The sequence below is a fragment of the Macaca fascicularis genome, chromosome 15, assembly GCF_037993035.2.
Source record: "Macaca fascicularis isolate 582-1 chromosome 15, T2T-MFA8v1.1".
Lineage (NCBI taxonomy): Eukaryota > Metazoa > Chordata > Mammalia > Primates > Cercopithecidae > Macaca > Macaca fascicularis.
Genome location: NC_088389.1, coordinates 83,532,487 through 83,541,439, shown reverse-complemented (window position 1 = coordinate 83,541,439; position 8,953 = coordinate 83,532,487). Strand labels below are relative to the sequence as shown.

At 42.2% G+C, this 8,953-nt stretch overlaps 1 pseudogene; it reads left to right on the top strand.

Annotated features, from left to right (window-relative positions):
- Positions 1-3,127: 3,127 nt before the first annotated feature.
- Positions 3,128-6,694, top strand: LOC123569043 (large ribosomal subunit protein uL30-like; annotated as a pseudogene).
- The last annotated feature ends 2,259 nt before the right edge of the window (positions 6,695-8,953 follow it).

The window sequence follows — 8,953 nt, the reverse complement described above, 5'->3', positions numbered from 1 at the left end:
TGCCTCAGCCTCCCGAGTAGCTGGGACTACAGGCGCCCGCCACCTCGCCCGGCTAGTTTTTTGTATTTTTAGTAGAGACGGGGTTTCACCATGTTAGCCAGGATGGTCTCGATCTCCTGACCTTGTGATCCGCCCATCTCGGCCTCCCAAAGTGCTGGGATTACAGGCTTGAGCCACCGCGCCCGGCCTAGATCTAGCTATGTTAATAGAGATTCTTTACAGATGCAAATTTTCCCCCACAAAGGGCAGTTTTGCAGCGCCATTTCAAAATGTGGCAAAGAAACACATTTTGAGATAAAATATTTTGATTTTCTTCTTTGTCACGTAATGTTATGCCAAAGTCAGATTGGAAAGTAGTCACGATATATTTATAGGGTTAAACAAAACTCATCTGATGAGAATTTATGGTTTGTAGGTCATAACTCCCCAAACTCCTTTGATAGGAATCTGGGCAAGATAAGAAAAACTGAGCTTAGTCCTCTGCTTGGATAAGAAAAACAGGACACTTTTCCCATAATAGGAAGAAAGGAAAGATGAGTTTTAGAGAAGTTGTTCCTAAAAAGCAAGCATGGTTTCACACCCTTTACTAAATGAAGTTAAGGGTTGATGTTTCGCTTTTATTAGGAAATGTCCTAAGTTGGCTAAACATAACGTTTGTCAAGCTAAGTCAGACTCATATTTCTCCTGACTTGCATTCAGGTTTACAGGCACAATGAGTACAGAGCTCACACCATTAGCACTCAATAGGCATTCAATCTTGCATTTAGGAAGCTCTTGGTTAGTAATTACAGAATGAATGAAATAATAAATCTGTATAACGAACCCCCAGGACACAAGTTTACCTGTGTAACAAAACTGCCCTTGTAACCCTGTAAACCAAAAATAAAAATCTAAGACCCCCCCAACCATCTGAGTGAACTTCCTCCTCGGCCAGGGCCTGGATAAAATTTAACCTGAAGGACTGGTTCAGGCGATGGCAGGAAGTGAGGGTCTGACAGGCCTCATTATACCTCCCAGGCATTAACATCAACAGAGACCTTAAGTCTGATAAGCATTTACAATCTATTATCTCTGAAGCCTGCTGCCTGAAGCCTTCGTCTGCACAATAAAAACTTTGGTCTCCACAAGTCTTTATCATTTTTTTTTTTTTTTGAGTTTCGCTCTTTTTGCGGAGGCTGGAGCGAGATGGCGTTAGCTCACGGCAGCCTCCGCCTCCCAGGCTTAAGTGAATCTCCTGCCTCAGCCTCTCAAGTAGCTAAGATTATAGGCATCTGCCACCACGCCCGGCTAATTTTGTATTTTCAGTAGAGACGGGGTTTCTCTATGTTGGTCAGGCTGGTCTCGAACTCCCAAGGTGATCCGCCCACCTCAGCTTGGTAAAGTGCTGGGATTACAGGCGTGAGCCACCGCGCCCAGCCCACAATTCTTCACCTTAACCCAAATATTTCCTTTCTATTGATCCCAGGTCTTAAGATAAACTCAACCAATTGTCAACCAGAAAAATTTTAAATTTACCTATAATTGGAAAGCCCCACCCTTCAAGTTGTCTCACCTTTCTGAACTAAACCAATGTATTACTTGAATGTATTTGATTGAAGTCTCATGTCTCCCTGAAATGTATAAAACCGAGTCGCACCCCGACCACCTTGGACACATGTTCTCAGGACCTCCTGAGGGTTGTCTTATGGGCCATTGTCACTCATATTTGGCTCAGAATAAATCTCTTCAAATGTTTTACAGAGTTTGACTCTTTTCGTTGATACCCCTGAATTTAAAATTTAAAAAAGAAAAATAAAAAAAGAAAAAGGATAAATGAATGAAGAAAAAAACCTTTTAACTTGCCCAGGGAATATATGCACCAATGGCAGGAAGTCAAAAGATAAACCTTTCTAAATTCAAAAGATTTACCTTAACCAACTCCACAGGTTTATTTCTCTCATTATCATCTCTAAAAACTGAGGGAACCAGTGTTTTATTAACTTCCTAAGAGTCTTGAGGAGTCGTTTACATTTTAAAAGGCTAAGACCCATTAGGTATTAGTAGATCATTTCTTTTTTTTTTTTTTTTTTTGAGAGGGAGTCTTGCCCTGTCGCCCGGGCTGGAGTGCAGTGGCCGGATCTCAGCTCACTGCAAGCTCCGCCTCCCGGGTTCACGCCATTCTCTTGCCTCAGCCTCCCGAGTAGCTGGGACTACAGGCGCCCGCCACCTCACCCAGCTAGTTTTTTGTATTTTTTTTTTTTTTTTTTTTTTTTTTAGTAGAGACGGGGTTTCACCATGTTAGCCAGGATGGTCTCGATCTCCTGACCTTGTGATCCGCCCGTCTCGGCCTCCCAAAGTGCTGGGATTATAGGCTTGAGCCACCACGCCCAGCCAGTACATCATTTCTTAATATAAGCTAATAAATAACACAATGCAATAGGACTATCTACTGAACTTAATAGCCATGCTAACACTTTGCTACTTGGTTCACCTGGGAAAAATTCAGGAATACAATACAAAATTATTTACAGAGGGATTTTTATTTACTCATTTTTCTTCTTCCTCTTTTTTTTTTTTGAAACCAGTCTCACTCTGACATCCAGACTGCAGTTGCCATGGTAAAACCATAGCTCACTGCCGCCTCCACTGGGCGCAGATGATCTTTCTGCCTCAGCCTCGCAATTAACTGGGATTACAGGCATTGTGCCGCCACGCCCAGCTAATACAAAAGGATTTTAAAACAAACTTTTTCATATTTTTCCTTTGATTATGTCCTTTACTTACCCTCTAGTTTGATTCAGATTCTCCCAGTCATTGGTCTCATACAGCCAAATAGGGCAAGAACTTAATTTACAAGATAATAAGAGGTTATATTCAACAGAAAACCCTATCCACCTGTTCTCAGCTGATCTAGGTTGCTACTATGGAAACAGATAAACCCACAGATACAAATAAACCACTGTGCTCTACTCAAGAATAAGAACCCCCTTACAATTCCTTTTGCGGAGACTCTTTTCTGATTTAATGTATTAAAATGTCACTATCAAGTGAATGTAATGTTGTTCTTGTCTTATTAGCTTTTTAAAAATTAAAATAACATTTTTTCTTATTACAAAAGCAATACTTTGCATTACAGAAAAATCTGAAAATGCAAGATACTCAAAGAAACGAAAATTACCGCAGGTAATTGGGCTGTCTGTTAATATGTCAGTTGGGAGTTGAGTGATTAAATAAAAAAACAAAAAGAGCCGGGCGCCGTGGCTCAAGCCTGTAATCCCAGCACTTTGGGAAGCCGAGACGGGCGGATCACAAGGTCAGGAGATCGAGACCATCCTGGCTAACACGGTGAAACCCCGTCTCTACTAAAAAAAACAAAAAAATACAAAAAACTAGCCGGGCGAGGTGGCGGGCGCCTGTAGTCTCAGCTACTCGGGAGGCTGAGGCAGGAGAATGGCGTGAACCCGGGAGGCGGAGCTTGCAGTGAGCTGAGATCCGGCCACTGCACTCCACTCTGGGCGACAGAGCGAGACTCCGTCTCAAAAAAAAAAAAAAAAAAGAGAGAAAAACGTCTAGAGATAACTACTTTTACACTCAGTATATGCAAGTGATTTGCAAATTTTTCAACCTTGCAAAACTTCTCCTTTAAATGAATCTTATGTAGGTTATTAATATGTAAAACACAAAATTAGGAGGTGGATGCCTGAAAACCCAATAGTTTGGTCTGCAAACATCCCCTGAGTTGAGTCCCAAAGCACCTTCTTGGTACCTCACAGTTCTTCAGAATGAAGTTTAAAATCCACTGGGATCTATTATTCTAGAAATTTTTCCTATGAATAATATTCCTATGTATCACTTTATAAAAAGATCACATAATGTATGCATTTTTACAAAGGCAAATACTATTTTCACCACACAATATTACAAATCATAAACAGCTTTCCCACATCAAGATATTCCCTTCTGAGGGCAGTAAGGGTAAACTTCTTTGTACTTGGTCAGGTCATAATTTTTTTATTTTTTATTTTTTTTTAGATAAGTTCTCACTGTCACCCAGGCTGGAGTGTGGTGAGGAGATCATAGCTCACTGTAGCCTCAACCTCTCATGCTCAAGTGATCCTCCCATCTCAGCCTCCCTGTTATGCCCAGACCATTTGTTCCCCAAAGAAGACCACCAGAGTCCAGAGTCAAAGCCAAGCGGCAAGGATCTTTATTACAAGTTCGAACTTGGTCCCTCCATTCCATAGCATACAGGAGGGCCTCGAACAATGCGAGTGCTTGCTTTTTATAGCCCGATGTAAACAGGATATGTAAAGTTACAGGGAACAAGGTAATTCTCTCGGTTACAGCATTACAATTGGTTAACATTATACATTTAGCATTCCTTATCAGAGATCTCCCAGGTGATGTTTTTCTGAAGTTTGAAAGAAATATGGAGTGGCCGGGCGCGGTGGCTCAAGCCTGTAATCCCAGCACTTTGGGAGGCCGAGACGGGTGGATCACGAGGTCAGGAGATCGAGACCATCCTGGCTAACACGGTGAAACCCCATCTCTACTAAAAAATACAAAAAACTAGCCGGGCGAGGTGGCGGGCGCCTGTAGTCCCAGCTACTCAGGAGGCTGAGGCAGGAGAATGGCGTAAACCCGGGAGGTGGAGCTTGCAGTGAGCTGAGATCCGGCCACTGCACCCCAGCCTGGGCGACAGAGCAAGACTCGGTCTCAAAAAAAAAAAAAAAAAAAAAAAAGAAAGAAAGAAAGAAAGAAATATGGACGAATGTGTTTGTGCTGGACTCAGGAAGTTGGGAGATATATGGGGGATGTGCGTCATTCCTTTCATCCCCAGTAGTTTTTGTTTTTGGGGTTTTTGTTTTGTTTTGTTTTCATTGCCCAGGCTGGAGTGCAGTGGCATGAATACCGACCACCACAGCCTCAACCTCCTGGGCTCAAACCCAGATCCTCCTGTCTCAGCCTCCCAAGTAGCTGGAACTACGTGCTCATGCAATCACGCCTGGTTAGTGGTTTTGTTTCCTGGTTTTATGTTTTTTGTAGAGATAGTCTCGCCAAGCTGCCCAGACTACTTTCAAACTCCTGGGCTTAAGCGATTCTCCCTCTTTAGCTTCCTAAAGTGCTGGAATTACAGTAGTCAGCCACCTGTTCTTGTCTAAATTTTTAACATTTAGTTTTAATAGTAAACACTGTTACTTGTTCATATGCCCTTCCTATCTCCTTGGTGGTTAGGGAAAGGGACTATTTTCATCCTTGCTTTAAAATTAACCCATAAACTAAATTCCTCCCATACTTAACGTGGCCTATGTGCAGAGATAAGGAAGGAAGTTAACCTAAAATATATCATTGTGGGAGGTTAACATTAAGAGCAAAATGGAGGTAGTCATGATAGGCCTTTGTTTCACTGTTCCAATACCAAACTGTTTCAGCACCATTTATGAAACAATCCACCAATCAATCCACAACACTAACTCTATAACATATAATATTTTCATGCACGTATATCTGTTTCTAGGCTTTTCCCCATTATTTTGGTCTGTATAATACTGTGCCAATATTATACTTTCTTGATTACTATAGCTTTGAAACAAAACTTGACACCTTGAACTTGGGAGGACAAGTTCTCCCATCTTCTTCAAAGATCATTTTGCAAAATTTTGATAGGAAATCAACCGCTCTGCTCATATTCCAATCTGGAGTTTCACATTGCATCAAGTGTGTGAATTGTTTCTACAGAATGTAAGAGAATTGCCTCTTTATTGTCACTGAATGTAAAGTTTATAGATGATCTGCAAAATTTTCCTTCTATTTTTCAAAGGATTCCAGTAATAGGAATTTACTGCTCAATTTCTCAGAAAAAAAGATTTTTGGACTCTTTTTGTCCAATCACTTTTCTACATGGCTGATCATACATTGCTGAACCTAAGCATAAAACTGGGCAGTTTCTCCTCTTTTCCAGCTAGAACCATAGAGGGTGTCAAAGAGAAGAAGCAGCAGCTTCCTGCTGCGTCAGAAACTCTTAAGAAAAAACAAAGGAATTTTGCAGAGCTGAAGATCAAGCACCTGAGAAAGAAGTTTGCCCAAAAGATGTTTTGAAAGGCAGAAAGAAGCTTATCTATGGAAAAGCGAAGCACTATCACAAGGAATATAGGCAGATGTACAGAACTGAAATTCGAATGGTGAGAATGGCAAGAAAAGTTGGCAACGTCTATGTACCTGTAGAACCCAAATTGGTGTTTGTCATCAGATTCAGAGCTATCCATGGTGTGAGCACAAAGGTCTAAAAGGTGTTGCAGCTTCTTCGCCTTCATCAAATCTTCAATGGAACCTTTGTGAAAATCAACAAGGCTTCAACTAACATGCTGTGGATTGTAGAGCCATACATTGCATGGGGGTAACCAAATCTGAAGGCAGTAAATGAATAATCTAGCAGCGTGGTTATGGCAAAATCAAGAAGAAGCAAATTGCTTTGACAGATAACACTTTGATTGCTCAATCTCTTGGTAAATATGGCATCATCTGCATGGAGGATCTGATTCATGAGACCTATACTGTTGGAAAACGCTTCAAAGAAGCAAATAACTTCCTGTGGTCCTTCAAATTATCTTCTCCAAGAAGTGGAATGAAGAAAATGACCACCTATTTTGTAGAAGGTGGAGATGCTGGCAACAGGGAGGACCAGATTAACAGGCTTCTTAAAATAATGAACTAAGGTGTCTACCATGATTATTTTTCTAATTGGGCCAGTTAATAAACAGTACTTGCTCTCAAATTGAAGAAAAAATATATGGCCGGGCGCGGTGGCTCAAGCCTGTAATCCCAGCACTTTGGGAGGCCGAGACGGGCAGATCACGAGGTCAGGAGATCGAGACCATCCTGGCTAACACGGTGAAACCTCGTCTCTACTAAAAAATACAAAAAAACTAGCCGGGCGAGGTGGCGGGCGCCTGTAGTCCCAGCTACTCGGGAGGCTGAGGCAGGAGAATGGCCTAAACCCGGGAGGCGGAGCTTGCAGTGAGCTGAGATCCGACCACTGCACTCCAGCCTGGGAGACAGAGCAAGACTCCGTCTCAAAAAAAAAAAAAAAAGAAAATTTTCTATCTGTGCTTCGTTGAATCCATGGATGCAGAACCCATGGATACGGAGGGCTGACTCTACTAACAAATTATAAGCACATTCACGTGTATTTAAAAAAATACAATCATAGCGTGTCTTCTGTTTTGTAACCTGTTTTTTCACTTATATCATGGCCCTCTTTCTTTTTTTGAGAGGGTCATTGTGGTTTGCTGCACCTATCAACCCATCATCTAGGTTTTAAGCACCACATGCATTAGGTATTTGTCCTAATGCTCTCCCTCCCCTTGTCCCCCAGACCCCGACAGGCCCCAGTGTGTGATGTTCCCCTCCCTGTGTCTGATATTCCCCTTCCTGTGTCCATGTGTTCTCATTGTTCAACTTCCACTTATGAGTGAGAACATTCGGTGTTTGGTTTTTCTGTTCCTGTGTTAGTTTGCTGAGAATGATGGTTTCCAGCTTCATCCATGTCCCTGCAAAACACATGAACTCATTCTTTCTCAAGGCTGCATAGTATTCCATGGTGTATATGTGCCATATTTTCTTTATCCAGTCTATCATTGGTGGGCAATGATACATATATATACCTATGTAACAAACCTGCATATTCTGCACATGTATTCCAGAACTTAAAGTAAAATAAAAAATTTTTTAAATTAGCCAAGCATAGCGGCCCAGGCCTGTCTCTCTCTCTCTCTCTTTTTTTTTTTTTTTTTTTTTTTTTGAGACAAAGCCTCGCTATTGTGCCCCAGGCTGGAGTGCAATTGCATGTTCTTGGCTCACAGCAACTTCCACCTCTCAGGCTCAGGTGATTCTCCTGCCTCAGCCTCCTGAGTAGCTGTGATTACAGGCACCTGCCACCACACCCAGCTAATTTTTGTATTTTTAGTAAAGACCGGGTTTCATCATGTTGGCCAGGCTGGTCTTGAACTCCTGACCTCAGGTGATCTGCCCACCTCTGCCTCCCAAAGTGCTGGGATTACAGGCGTGAGCCACCGTGCCTGGTCAGGCCTGTCTCTTAAAAAAAAAACCCCAAAAAAACCCTGCAAATATTGGATGTAATCTTAAATAAATGAGGATTTATACCTATGGAGAATTTCTGTTACCCCAGAAAAAAAATTTATTTTACGTTTTAGCCATCAAGTCCTTATGTCTTCCTGGAAAAGCAGTGATTTGTTAGAATGATTTCCTTACCAAGTCTTCCAACAGAATAGGTGAGATTATAAGAGTGATCATAGCCGGGCGCGGTGGCTCAAGCCTGTAATCCCAGCACTTTGGGAGGCCGAGACAGGCGGATCACGAGGTCAGGAGATCAAGACCATCCTGGCTAACACGGTGAAACCCCGTCTCTACTAAAAAATACAAAAAACTAGCCGGGCGAGGTGGCAGGCGCCTGTAGTCCCAGCTACTCGGGAGGCTGAGGCAGGAGAATGGCGTGAACCCAGGAGGCGGAGCTTCCAGTGAGCTGAGATCCGGCCATTGCACTCCAGCCTGGGCGACAGAGCGAGACTCCATCTCAAAAAAAAAAAAAAAAAAGAGTGATCATAATGTTACCGTTATTTGAAGTCAAGTTCTTTGAAGTATTATTTATATTCAGTAAAATTACCATTTTTTGTATATAAATTTATGAGTTTTGGTGAATTCATACAGTCATGTAATAATAATCAAGATATAGAACACTTATACCACCCATAAAATTCCCTCCTGGTCCTTTGGTGGCAATCCCAGCCCTACTTCAGCCTCCAGCAACCACTGATCTACTTTCTATCTCTACACTTTTGGCTCTCCCAAAATTCTATTTAAATACACTAGTGCAGGCCCGGCATGGTGGCTCACACCTGTAATCCCAGCACTTTGGGAGGCCGAGCCGGGTGGATCATTTGAGGTCAGGAGTTTG